The sequence below is a fragment of the Hyperolius riggenbachi genome, chromosome 1 (genome assembly GCF_040937935.1).
Source record: "Hyperolius riggenbachi isolate aHypRig1 chromosome 1, aHypRig1.pri, whole genome shotgun sequence".
NCBI classification, from domain to species: Eukaryota; Metazoa; Chordata; class Amphibia; order Anura; family Hyperoliidae; genus Hyperolius; species Hyperolius riggenbachi.
In genome coordinates this window covers 571,761,018-571,775,565 of record NC_090646.1, presented here as the reverse complement: position 1 = coordinate 571,775,565, position 14,548 = coordinate 571,761,018, and positions in this window count along the sequence as shown.

Genomic DNA, 14,548 nt, shown 5'->3' with positions numbered 1-14,548 from the left:
TAAATACTAAATAATACTAAAAGCCTTACTAAACTATTGTCAGTATTCCCCTCTATTTACTTGCTTGAGCGTAGCACATTATGAGATCATCGGCAATCATAAAGCGCTTAAAAAAAGCGCTTTAATGAGCTTCCAACTGCCTTTGCAATGTATTGGTAATTCAGCCAAACCGAGCTGTTTTCTAGTGACGGACGGTAGTCATTTTCACATGTAAACTGAACTACACCGTGGAATATAATAAAATGGTTTTAGGGTTTGTTCTGATTTATAGAGTGCTTTTCAAAGCGCTTTTCCATGTGCTTTGCGCGTAGAAAAGTGCTTTTCTGAGCACTTTTGTTGAGCGATTACCAGGGGCGGACTGACAACTCATGGGGGCCCCGGGCAATAGGAGATTATGGGGGCCCCCATACCAGTGTTTTCCACCTTTCACGTTCTTTTTTTACAGGCTAAGAAATAATAATTTACTGACAACAGATATTTTATAATGATAAAAAACCCTGCGCCGAAAAATGGGTGTGGTCACGCAACATAATGTGGTCATGGGTAGGGCAAAATATACATGACCTTAGCAGTGGTGTAAAAGGTCTGCCAGGGAAGTTTGAACTCTGCCGTAGTGTTTCCCCCCTAAATACATGTAATCTGACTGCATTTCACCAAAAATCCATGCAACTTGGCAGAGGTTCCTCCAAAATACAGATAATATGGCAGTCGTTCCCCCAAAATAGATGTAATCTGGCAGCAGTGGTTCCCCAAATACACATAATTTAGCAGCGGCTCCCCAAAATATGCGTGATCTGGCAGCGGATCACCCAAAATACATGTAATCTGGCAGCAGTGGTTCCCCAAAATACACATAATCTGAAAGCAGCGGTTCCCCCATTATACACAATCTGGCAGCGGTTCCCCAAAAATGCACATCATCTGGCAGCTGTTTCGCAAAATACACTTAATCTGGCAGCAGCAGTTCCCCAAAAATAGTTAATCTGACAACAGTTCCCAGAAAATAGGTGCCCCCAGTATAGGTAACCAGGTCAAAAGGTATCATCAGTGAAAGTAACCAGGTCTATAGGTTTTCCCAGTATAGGTGTCCCCAGTATAAGTAGCCAGGTCTATAGGTGTCCCCAGAATAGGTAGCCAGGATTATAGGTGTCCCCAGAATAGGTAGCCAGGATTATAGGTGTCCCCAGAATAGGTAGCCAGGTCAATGGGTGCCCCCAGTATAGGTAGCCAGTTCTACAGGTGTCTCCAGAATAGGTAGCCAGGTCTATAGGTGTCTTCTGTATAGATAGCCAGGTCTATAGGTGTTCCCAGTATATGTAGCTAGGTGTATAGGTGTTCCCAGTATAGCCAGGTCTATGGGTGTACCCAGTATATGTAGCCAGGTGGATATGTGTCCCCAGTATATGTAGCCAGGTGGATAGATGTTCCCAGTATAGCCAGGTCTATAGGTGTCCGCAGTATATGTAGCCAGGTCTATAGGTGTCCCCAGTATATGTAGCCAGGTCTATAGGTGTCCCCAGTATATGTAGCCAGGTCTATAGGTGTCCCCAGTATATGTAGCCAGGTCTGTAGGTGTCCCCAGTATATGTAGCCAGGTCTATAGGTGTCCCCAGTATATGTAGCCAGGTTTGTAGGTGTACCCAGTATTTGTAGCCAGGTGTATAGGTGTCCCCAGTGTATGTAGCTAGATGTATAGGTGTCCCCAGTATATGTAGCCAGGTGTATAGCTGCCCCAAGTATAGCCAGGTGTATAGGTGTCCCCAGTATATGTAGCCAGGTATATAGCTGCCCCCAGTATAGCCAGGTGTATAGGTGTCCACAGTATATGTAGCCAGGTGTATAGCTGCCACCAGTATAGCCAGGAGTATAGGTATCCCCAGTATATGTAGCCAGGTGTATAGCTGCCCTCAGTATAGCCAGGTGTATAGGTGTCCCCAGTATATGTAGCCAGGTGTATAGCTGCCCCCAGTATAGCCAGGTGTATAGGTGTCCCCAGTATATGTAGCCAGGTCTATAGGTGTCCCCAGTATATGTAGCCAGGTTTGTAGGTGTACCCAGTATTTGTAGCCAGGTGTATAGGTGTCCCCAGTGTATGTAGCTAGATGTATAGGTGTCCCCAGTATATGTAGCCAGGTGTATAGCTGCCCCAAGTATAGCCAGGTGTATAGGTGTCCCCAGTATATGTAGCCAGGTATATAGCTGCCCCCAGTATAGCCAGGTGTATAGGTGTCCACAGTATATGTAGCCAGGTGTATAGCTGCCACCAGTATAGCCAGGAGTATAGGTATCCCCAGTATATGTAGCCAGGTGTATAGCTGCCCTCAGTATAGCCAGGTGTATAGGTGTCCCCAGTATATGTAGCCAGGTGTATAGCTGCCCCCAGTATAGCCAGGTGTATAGGTGTCCCCAGTATATGTAGCCAGGTGTATAGCTGCCCCCAGTATAGCCAGGTGTATAGGTGTCCCCAGTATATGTAGCCAGGTGTATAGCTGCCCCCAGTATAGCCAGGTGTATAGGTGTCCCCAGTATATGTAGCCAGGTGTATAGCTGCCCCCAGTATAGCCAGGTGTATAGGTGTCCCCAGTATATGTAGCCAGGTGTATAGGTGTCCCCAGTATATGTAGTTAGGTGTATAGGTGTCCCCAGTATATGTAGCCAGGTGTCCCCGGGAGGGAAGGCAGCCAGTGAAAGGGAGCGGTGTGCAGAGCGTGGGGAAGTGGGGGAAGTTTCCCCCTCCCTTCCCTCACCTTGGGGCCCCCCTTCCTGGCTGTCCCCTCCGGAATACTGAAGTGTCGCACTGTCGTACAGCGGCTAACAGCGGGCGGAGACTTACCGCTGTCCAGCCACCGGAGGGAGCTGTGATCTGTGCGCCGCAAGTCTGGTCTACTCAAGACCAGACTTGCGGCGCACAGATCACAGCTCCCTCAGGCTCAGCTGGCTATAACAGCGGTAAGTCTCCGCCCGCTGTCAGCCGCTGTACGACAGTGCGACACTTCAGTATTCCGGAGGGGACAGCCAGGAAGGGGGGCCCCCAAGGTGAGGGAAGGGGGGGGGGACTTCCCTGCTGTTCCCATAGCTCCCTTTCACTGGCTGCTTCCCCTCCTGCCCAGGGTTGTCTGACGGGGCCCCCCCTGACCACGGGCCCTCGGTCCGTGCCCTAGTGCCCTAATGGTCAGTCCGCCCCTGGCAATTACCTTATTCACTTCCTGACATCAGTCAGGAAGTGAACTCTTTGACCTGGAAAAGAATAAATACAATGTATTTATTCTTAAAATTGCTCGGGAAATCGCAATTCAAAGCTCTTTCAAGCGCTTAGCAATTTCCCGATACCTTCCATTGAGCAAAATGCTCAGAAAATGGTGCATGCATCGCGTTTGCGATTTTAATAAAATCGAAACGCGTACATGTGAACACTCTCATAGGAAATCATTGCACAAGTGCTTTTGGGGTGATTTCTAAAATCGCCAGCTTTAAAAAAAATAGAAAACGCTCATAATGTGAACAAGCCCTAAGAGTAGTTAGATGGTGCACATCTCTGTTCTGCAACAAAGAGCTATCGGGCCCAATCCAGATACTTTTTTCTCGTAGGTAATTTTTCATCTTCATCTGTTTATAATAACTTTTCAGCGCTCTGCGATTGAAAAAGTACCAAGAAAAGGTCAAAATTATTTGGAGTATTTTCTTATTTACTGGTGACATAAAAATGCATTTTATTTATAAGATGTGAAAATATTAGCTAGAAAAACTTAAAGGGATACTGTAGGGGGGTCGGGGGAAAATGAGTTGAACTTACCCGTGGCTTGTAATGGTCCCCCGCAGACATCCTGTGCCCGCGCAGCCACTCACCGATGCTCCGGCCCCGCCTCTGGCTCACTTCTGGAATTTACGACTTTAAAGTCAGAAAACCCCTGCGCCTGCGTTGCCGTGTCCTCGTTCCCGCTGATGTCACTAGGAGTGTATAGCACAAGCCCAGTATGGTCTGTGCCTGCGCAGAACTCTCCTGGTGACATCAGGGGAAGCGAGGACACGGCAACGCAGGCGCAGGGGTTTTCTGACTTTAAAGTCAGAAATTACAGAAGTGAACCGGAGGCGGGGCCGGAGCATCAGTGAGCGGCTGCGCGGGCACAGGATGCCTGCGGGGGACCATTAGAAGCCCCAGGTAAGTTCAACTCATTTTCCCCCGACCCCCCTACAGTATCCCTTTAAGAGAAAAATTGAATTGGATCGGGCCCATTGTGTTTGTATACACAGTAAAATCCCTAGTGTCCTGCACATGCAGGGATCGCCTGATGCCGGACACGTGTGCTTGCCGTTTGCTTGAGCAAGCAGACGAAAACAGCACAAACCTCCCCCCGTGCAGCAGAAACTACTTACTGATCCTCTGGGCCCCGTCTTCTGCAGCTTTATGGCCTCCTCTGTGTACGGCTCCTGGCGAATCACCTGGCCCGCAGAGGGTCAGGTGACACGTTAGGAGCCATGCGTGGACACCGGAAAGCCGCTGTTAGCTGCAGGAAGCTTAGAAGACAGCGCCTGGAGAATAGGTAAGTAGCTTCTGCCCTGCAAACTGCCAAGTTCTGTCCCCATGATCCTCATCAGGCGTGCCAGTTAGTTGAGACTTCCAGATGCCTGAGTTCCAGATAACGGGGACTTTTCTGTAGTTCTAACAGTGCCATACACTGGTACTAGGCAGACATTACTAATCTAGTTGCATGCATATTGTATGCAGCTTGGAACTGAAATGCTCAAAGGCAGCAAAAAGTTCTTATGACTGGCCTAGACCTGAGCTGCATACAATTTGCGTAACAATTTTATGCAAGTCTGAAAAGTTAGCATCTCATTGACTCTATGTAGGACCATTGGACCGAAAAAGTGGCACCAGCGCCCTAGCTTCAGAGGTGAAGACGCCTGAATCCTGATAGCTTGGAATTGGGCCAATCAAAATCAGCAAGAAGTGAATTAGATGGGCCCAGATCCAAGTGGCTTACACTTTGCATGAAATTTATATGCAAGCCAAAACATTGCATCACTAGCTAAAGGTGACATTAAAGTGGATCCGAGGTGAACTTTTACTCATTGCATAATTGTGTTCCTTTCCTATTGTTTATAGGGCATTCCTCAAGCCAAATACTTTTTTGTTTTTGTTTTATTACTCTAATTCCCTATAAACTAAATAAACCACGCCCACAGGTTTCAGAGAGCCTTGGCAGTAGCAAGGGCTCATGGGAGCTCAGTCTGGGCAGGAGGAGGAGGTGTTACTAGCCATTGATTTAGGAGGCAGAGGGGAGGAGGGGGATTCGTTTTTTTTCACAGGCTTAGTGATCAAGATACAGATAAGCCTACCTCTGTGTAATGTTTACAAACAACATGGCTGCTGTCATTGTATCACAGGAAGAAATAATAATTTTTCTATTAAAGCTGTTTGCAGCTAGATTTGCTGTGTAAATTATCTAAACTTTAGATAAGATATATAGACAAGTTACTTGTTATAGTTAGTTTTTTATCTCGGATCCGCTTTAAGGATACAATCTTAATTGTAGAATGTATCTATTAATCTAAGTAGTAGAGGAGTAAAGTAAACAGTGATTATACAAGGGTAACACCATTTGCTTTTGTCTGCCACTCAAGATATTTTTCCAGTGTGTTATTGTCAGGTTAATCTTTTCTCTCCCTTTGCCCCTTGTCATGTGACTGTAAATGGTCACTTAGGCCACGCTCACAGTGACGTGGTGCATAGTGTCTGACAATGTAATTGCATTGCTAAAGCTAGCCATACATCTAGCAGATTCGACCAAGAGACAGATCTCACCCTAACTGAATCTGATTAGTGAGATCTGTTGGCTGCCCATACACCACAGGCCGATTCCCGATCAGTTTCAGCATGAAATCGATACGGAATCGGCTTTGTGACACTGCATCCGTTGCCTCCCTGACCTGACACTGTCCCCCTAATGGGCAATGTGCCGTCCCCCCATGCCCAGTGCACTATACATTACCTCTGCATGTCCACCGCTTGTCCGCTGCTGGCTCCAGGCACAGTCCTTGGTGCATACACTCGCCCCACGTGGTTGCCAGCCCAAGACCAGGTGGGAAATGTTGACGCATGGTAATTAGTATTTCTTTAGATATTCTTCTCATCACTGCATTTTTCTAGGGCGACTATACAGTGATTACCTTATCAATAATAAAACCACTAACAAGTACAGTGTATAATAGGACACGTCAAGGAGAGATATACAGAATATTAGGCAGCAAGTCAGCTGTTATTCATTTGAAGATGATATATTGGAAGCAGGAAAGCGTCAGGATCTGAACTATTGTGACAAGTGCCTAATTGTGATGGTTAGCTGACTATATGTCAGAGCATCTTCAAAATAGCAGGTTTTATGGAGTGTCTTCATTTATGCAGTGGTCAGTACCTATCCAAAATGGTCCAAGGAAGGATAAACAGACAACTGCTAACAGGCCCGCCCATTGCTCATTGATTGAGTACTCATCCCATTGATGGGATACAAAGGTAGCTTATTTGGTTTGGTTCCACAGAAACTACAGCACCACAAATTACTAAAAACTTAAAGGAATACTTAAGGCAAAAAAAAAAAAATGACATTTACTCACCTGGGGCATCCCTCAGCCCCCCGAAGCTGGATGGTGCCCTCGCAGCACCGCTCCGATCGTCCTGTCCCCGCCGGCGGCTACTTCCGGTTCGGCGACAGCCGCCGACAGGCTGGGAACGCGGCTGATTTTCCGCGTTCCCAGCCGCTGCTATCACCCTCTATGCTGCTATAGCGTCTATATATACGCTATAGCAGCATAGAGGGTGATAGCAGCGGCTGGGAACGCGGAAAATCAGCCGCGTTCCCAGCCTGTCGGCGGCTGTCGCCGAACCGGACGTAGCCGCCGGCGGGGACAGGACGATCGGAGCGGGGCTGCGAGGGCACCATCCAGCTTCGGGGGGCTGAGGGATGCCCCAGGTGAGTAAATGTCATTTTTTTTTTTTGCCTTAAGTATTCCTTTAAAGGGACATTGTATGGGGGTCAGGGGAAAATGAGTTGAACTTACCCGGGTCTTCTAATGGTCCCCCGCAGACATCCTGTGCCCGCGCAGCCACTCACTGATGCTCCGGCCCCACCTCTGGTTCACTCCTGGAATTTCAGACTTTAAAGTCTGAAAACCACTGCGCCTGCTTTGCGGTGTCCGCGATCCCGCTGATGTCACCAGGAGCATACTGCGCAGGCCCAGTATGGTCTGTGTCTGCACAGTACGCTCCTGGTGACATCAGCGGGATTGAGGACATGGCAACGCAGACGCAGTGGTTTTCAGACTTTACAGTCTGAAATTCCTGAAGTGAACTGGAGGCGGTGCTGGAGCATCGGGGAGTGGCTGCGCGGGCACAGGATGTCTGCGGGGGACCATTAGAAGCCCCCGGTAAGTTCAACTCATTTTCCCCCGACCCCCTACAGTATCCCTTAAGGAGGAAATATAATGCTTTTAGTTTGGCTCTCTATATTGCAAGGTCAAATATTTTTTAGAAGTTTATCTGGTCCCACAGTGAAGTTCCACTTTGCTTCAGGCTGCCACTGCCCCCTCCGTAGGATCGCGACCTGTGGCTGGGTCATGGTCGCCGCTCGTGATCATGCTCCCTTAGCCGGGAGGGCTCTGCACTTGTGCAGTTCAAGTCTTGGTGAACTGCCGCATGGTTCCATATGGTCAGGGGCCACTCCGCCAAAAACAGGCCTTCGGGGATTACCACATTAGTACCCGGTAATCCCCGAGAGGCAGCCGTCCAAGCAGGAAGTGACGATCACATCCTGTGGCCAACGTGATCACGTGCGCATAAGCATATTGCAAAAAATACGCTTCCACGTAAACCTGTGGCGGGTTTTTACACTGACACACGTTGCCATAGACTTTCATTACTTCCAGTCCACCGCACTTCGCCACATAACCATGCGGTAATGTAGGTTTATCTGAGTGTTGGGAATGCGGCAAAAATGCCACTTCCATTGCATAACACCGTACCGCGTCAGTATAAAAGTCTCCGTAGACTTTCATTGCCCTAAAATTTGAAATGCGGTAAAATAACCGCACCGCCCCAGTTTGAAAGGGCCCTCAGGGATGAGCAGTGGTAACTTCCATATATACCTCTCACTTCCAGATTTAACTTAATTATACAAGTAAAATTTTATCAAGATGATGGACATAAGAGAAAAAAAACATATCCTTTTTTTTTCTTCCATAGCAGCATTACTAGTTGTGGTGTGATATCAAAGAAAGATGTTTCTGTTAATGACTTCTGTTTTCTGTGCTCTCAGCCATTTCCAGATCTGTCAGATAATGAAGTACGTGCTTACTTTAATTGACGAATAAAACATTTCCACGGTTCACAAACCTACACCCGTAATTAGTTATATGATATTAGAACAATTTATAGCCCCTTATAAACCTTTAAGTGGGATGCTGCATAAATTAAACTGGAAATGTTTACAGTATTTCTGGACTGCAGGAAAAATGCTTTCATTTAGCAGTTCAGAAAATCCTAATTACACTTGTGTGCTTGCCATTGCTAAACATGCATTACTTCCTTAATTTCTGACCTTTAACAATTTATGAATGCCCATATCAGCAATTCTATGTGTGGTGGTGTTTTTTTTGTTTCCTATCAGCTGCTACATATTTCTACATTGCTGTGTAAGCATGAAATTCTCTCAGCGAGCGGATAAAGAATGTAGTCTGATGAGATGACAGAGAGAGAGGGTGAAAATTTGTGTGACAGCTCTCCTAACAGCTCTTTCATTCAGCCAGTCCTCCTCATGTTTTGGTGATATACAGTGTTACATAGTACACTGGAAGTAGTTATGGCAAATTCTATATCTGCATTTAAAGAGAACCAGAGACAAAGCACCCTCATGTATTTTACCATATATATCAGTGAGGGAACATTGGAGAAAACACCTACCAAGCTTTCTGTTTCATTCTGCACTGCACAGCTTGTTTCTTATCAGCCCTGATAAAATCCCCGACTGAGCATTCAGTCTGCATTTGCTGTAATGACTCAGCTATAATATTTCCTGAGCAGAGCCAGCAGAGGGCAGGCTTGGGCTTGAAAAGACACCAGAAAACACAGACTCTTGGATGCTTTCCTTGAGTTAAAAGACATCCATGGCTATATTTACTAGGTAATGCCCAGTGGTGTTGATCCAGGGATTTTATCTGATTGCCATCTGGAGTCGGGAAGGAATTTTTTCCCTTTTTGGACTAATTGGCTCATGCCTTGTAAGGGTTTTTCTCCTTCCTCTGGATCAGCAGGAATATGTGAGGGAGCGGGCTGTTGTATTTTATTTTATGGTTGAACTTGATGGACGTATATCTTTTTCAACCCAAATAACTATGTAACTATGTACATTGCTGTCATGGTTGAAAATAGACATGTGTCCATCAAGGTCAACCCTTTGGCTGGGTTCCCACTACAAGGGTGTGTTCTTAGCGTATCCTGTGCCTATTGCCATGTTCCCACTTCAACATTGTGCATCGATCCTGGATATGTTCCAGTCCCGCTGCCGATTGAGTCCCCGCTGCTGAGTCCTGCACTGCTGCTTCATCGTTGCCCTGCTCCTCTACATGGGACACTTGACTGGTATATAGAGTTCCAGCAGAAACATTCTCCAGTTGAATTGCACTAAGAATCTCATTAATCCACCACTCTGAATTCTCCCTGTTGCCAAACAGTATTCTCATTCTTTTTTTGCAAACCAATGGAAGCCTGCTTCTGCCCTGGTTCCGATCTATTTACTGGCCAAGTGTCTCGTGCAGTGGAGCCAATCAACATAGAGGACCCCAGGTAATACACAAGACAAAGTGGAGCAGGAAGGTATGTGGTGGCAAGTCTAATGAGAATGGTCACTGTCCGATCTCATGGGCTTGCATTGATTCAGTTGGCATTCGCTTTGTCCAGCGATCTAGAAAAGATGGTAGGTTCCAATTTTGCGTTCCGCTTACCACAATGGATCAAACGGATCCATTTCAGACTGACAAGTGTGTACGGATCCTATAAAAAACATGGGATCCATGCACAAGTCCCTGTCCCTGATGTGGAACTGGTCAGTTTCTTGTCCTAGTGGGAACGGGGCCTTACAGCCTCTCTACACCAAAATCCAGTTGAAAAAAAAACATGGGTTATTTTTTTCCCCCCTGATGGGAATGAACTATCACCATCATATATGATAGTAATAATAGCTGTGGGTGTCCTTGCAGGATTTGGTATAACTACTTCCTGAGTGAAGATAACCAACATCTTAACCATACTTACCTTGAAGAACCTAAATTGATCTAAATGGGTGGCAGAATTTCTTTAACTCCATACGCAGTTCTTGCTTTGCTTGCTGTGCATCTCCCTAACTGGCCTTTATTAAATATTTTTCATACTGAATAGTTTCTGATCTCAAATATTACAAATTCTTAAAGCGGAATGAAACCCAGCATTTCTTCTTTGCTCTAAAAGATTATTTACAGCATATGATATACCACCACCATTTTTTTTACTAGAACAGCATTCAATTAGTTAAACACAGGACTTACAAGTTCCCTGCAGAGAAAGCTGGACCTCCGAATTGGATATAATGTTATCTTGTGTTTACATTCCTCACTTGATACAATTAAGTAAATACTTCTCTGAAAGTGCAGACTCTCCTGAACACAGTCAGACACTCGGAAAGCATTTCTGCTCAAAATTCAAGATGAATAAACCAGTTATGAATAAAATGCAAAGGCAGCTCTCAGAGCAAAAAAGTGTATTTTGGGAACTTGTCATTTCTAAATGAATAATAATACTTATGCATAAAAGCAAATATGATAACTGTATGGCATATAAAAAGTAGGAAAACATGTTTTTATTGAATATTATGTCAGGGTTTTATACCACCTTAAAATAATCCACAGAGAGAAAACATATGGGTAGTATAAAACTGGCTATAGGTAGGCCATTATTTTCAGCAGATTACTTTTGTTGAATCTGTTGGTGTTCTGTTGAACTCAGTATAAGCAATCTAACATTTAAATACATTTCAGACAGCTTATGCTCCAGAAGTGTAAAAAAGAGAGGGGGGGCTGTTTGATTACATGGTAATGATGACTGCATCGCTTTTTAATACATTGAGCTGTTCAAAGCTAGTGAGACAAGGGTTCAGTTGCTTGAATGGGTCAATATGACAAATCAATTGCTACTTCTCTATCAAGTTCCAGTCAGAAAGTGATAAATTACTTGCCATTCAAGTCCATACCGATCCATATATGGCTAGTTTAAATCAGTTCAAACAGGTATTGCTAAGCATGCCTTCATAGCGCCATTTATCCACTGCGGGACCAAACTGTTGGAATTGCCTGGTTGAGGTCAGCTCTCTTCTAATCACTATCCCTGACCACAGTTCTGTCATGCAAGTGACAACTGGGTGTTTTTTACATGCATTATACACTGTCTGTTCTCCATACTGAGCCTCAGTTGTCGTGTTAGTGGCTACAGACGAAGGGTTTGTGTTGTGGAAATTACGGCTATTGGATAAAATGTATGCTGTGATGCAGCACTTCTCTGATATTGGGCCATATGCAATTTGAGATAACAAGAAGATCAAATCAAGCAAGCTATCACCTCACATCACTCAGGATTTATTGGCAAATTCATGCATTGTCCAAGGGAAAAGAGCAAAACTTAAAGGGAACCTTAACCGGCGGGGAAAAATAAATTCACTTACCTGGGGGCTTTCCCAAGCCTCCTGCAGCCGTCCTGTGCCCGCGCCGGTCCTTCGGTGCCCTCCGGTCTCCCTCCGCCGCTAAGTTTCGTTTTCGGCCGACCGCCAGTCGTCCTCTGGCAAAGCGTCCTCTTCTTCCGCATTCCCCGTCGTAAAGAGCCGTAAAGCGTGTCCGCATGACGCCAAACGCGTCATGCGGACGCGCTTTACAGCTCTTTACGACGAGGAATACGGAAGAAGAGGACGCTTTGCCAGAGGACGACTGGCGGTCGGCCGAAAACGAAACTTAGCGGCGGAGGGAGACCGGAGGGCACCGAAGGACCGGCGCGGGCACAGGACGGCTGCAGGAGGCTTGGGAAAGCCCCCAGGTAAGTGAATTTATTTTTCCCCGCCGGTTAAGGTTCCCTTTAAGTAAATACTAAGAAGAAAAAGAGAAATGTGTGGCACTCCCCTTACATGTAATCAACGTGTATACGGTTGGCAAGAGTAAAAAGGTTTCTTACCACAGTAGCTTGGTCGTGGATGTATATGCTGGATGTCTGCTCCGTCTTTGAGTGAAGAAAGGTACATCAAATCTTTGTCGAAGAAGAAGTAGGCTTGCACCATCCGTCCTATACTGACTGGTTTATTGCATCAATGCATCAAGCCTCCTTGTCCCACATCGGTGCCCGCCACCCCACCTCCACTCCCACAGTTGCTATTGTAGTCCAGATGAGGACCTTACACAAGGTTGTATCCTGATGCCCTTTGCGGTTTGATGTAAAGATGATGCAATAAACCAGTCGGTATAGGACGGATGGTGCACGCCTACTTTTCTTTTGTGACACATACTAACTATTCGCCTGGATGATTGTCCTGTGCAATAGCGAGTGGTGTGAAGCAAGGCATTTATGCCATAGGGCTGTCCTTCAGCTCAACGGCACTACTATTTCACTCCCCCGGGAGATGGGCGCGCACCCGACGTCTGCTTCAACCAGTTGCTCGACCCTTGTCGCAGCGTGCCAGCCTCTGCTTGCATCGTTGCTCCACCTCGCCTACCATCACTGTGTTTGGATTAGGGCTGGTTCACACATGCATAAAAAAGTACCATTTTCCAGACTGAGGAGAGCCGGATAAACCGTCACAAAAATGGATACCATATTATTCATAGGAACTGTTCACATATATCCATTTTAATCTGATGTATTTTATCCATTCCAGTAAATAGAACAGAAACTCCCAAGCTGCAACATTTTTGCGGATCTGAAACAAAACTGACTGGATACCAACAGACATAGGGCATTTCATTAGAAATCACCAGTACCCATTCATACTATCCATGTTGTGAGCGGAACTGGGATGACTGAAGTCAGCACAGAGAACATGGCAGAGAAGCATTTATCATATCTTTTTACAAAGTTTTCAATCCCTTTCTTGTAGTAGCTTCACACTCCTTACTTGTAGGTTGTAGGGATTGCTTGGGGGGAGGGGTCTTCATGATAATGCTGCCGAACAAACAGTTACTGGCACGCTGCAGTCATGTGACAAGCAGTGCAGAGAAAGATGTTAACCTGATAGATGCATGGTAAAGAGAAACTAAAGTGAAAAAAAAAATCATGATATAATTATTTGTATGTGTAGTGCGGATAATTACTAAAACATTAGTAGCAAAAAAAAATATTCTCATATTTTTATTTTCAGTTATATATTTTTTTTATAACATTTCATCATTCTCTAATATTTGCAGTTTACACACTACTCAGCATTCTAAATTATTTTACAGAGCAGGCCAGTGAACTTATGAACCCCTTCTCTGCAGAGAAAAAGAAGATACAATGACTGACAGTTGAGATAACAAGCTTCAGAAGACAGAGCTCTCTGCGACTTTGAAAGTTGTGGATCTCAATGGCTCTTTTGCATAGATAACAACTGAAGTTTCTTAACTCTTTCTTTACTGGAAACAATATGAGACTTATTTCTCTGCTCCTAATGTTTTATTTCTTACTACACATACAAATCATTATATCTTTTTTTTTCTCTTCAGTGTCTCTTTAAATAACAGTAAACCTAGTAAGTTACAGTTTGACCAATGGACTTCTCTGGAGCATTACAAAGCAGCACACCCTTGGTAGCCCGTTCAGTCATACCTCTTAATTTTGCCATCATTTTTATACAGTTGACCATGAAATCCTGCTCAACAGACTGCAGGAGTACTGTGGCATCAGTGGATCAGTCCTCCAGTGGTTCAGATCATTCCTGACTGACAGAACACAGAGAGTATCCCTAGGACCTATTATGTCCAACCTCGCACCTCTACAATTCGGAGTGCCACAAGTATTAATCCTATCCCCTCTACTGTTTGCAATCTACATGTTACCACTCGGTACAATTATCCAACGACATTCACTTCTACGCCGATGACACACAGCTATACCTGTCCTTCAAACCTGGTGGAACAGACCCTACTCCAAAAATAAATTCTTGCTTAGCTGAGCTACAGGAGTGGATGAATGATAACAAAACTGAGGTCCTTTTTGTCCAAAGCCAGCGCTCGCCATCAAAACAGCTCTATCCTAAATCAACATCAATCAGGATTGGGAATTCAGGCATAAACAGCTCCAACCTTGTGCGCAGCCTTGGTGTGCTAATCGATGGGGAATTGAGTTTCAGAAACCAAATTTCATCCGTAGTCAAATCTTCCTACTTTCATCTAAAGAACATTGCAAAAATTAAACATCTGATTCCCCAGAGGATCTTCCAACTATAGTTCATGCCTTCATCTCAACACGGCTGGACTACTGCAATGCCCTTAATGCAGGCCTCCCCAA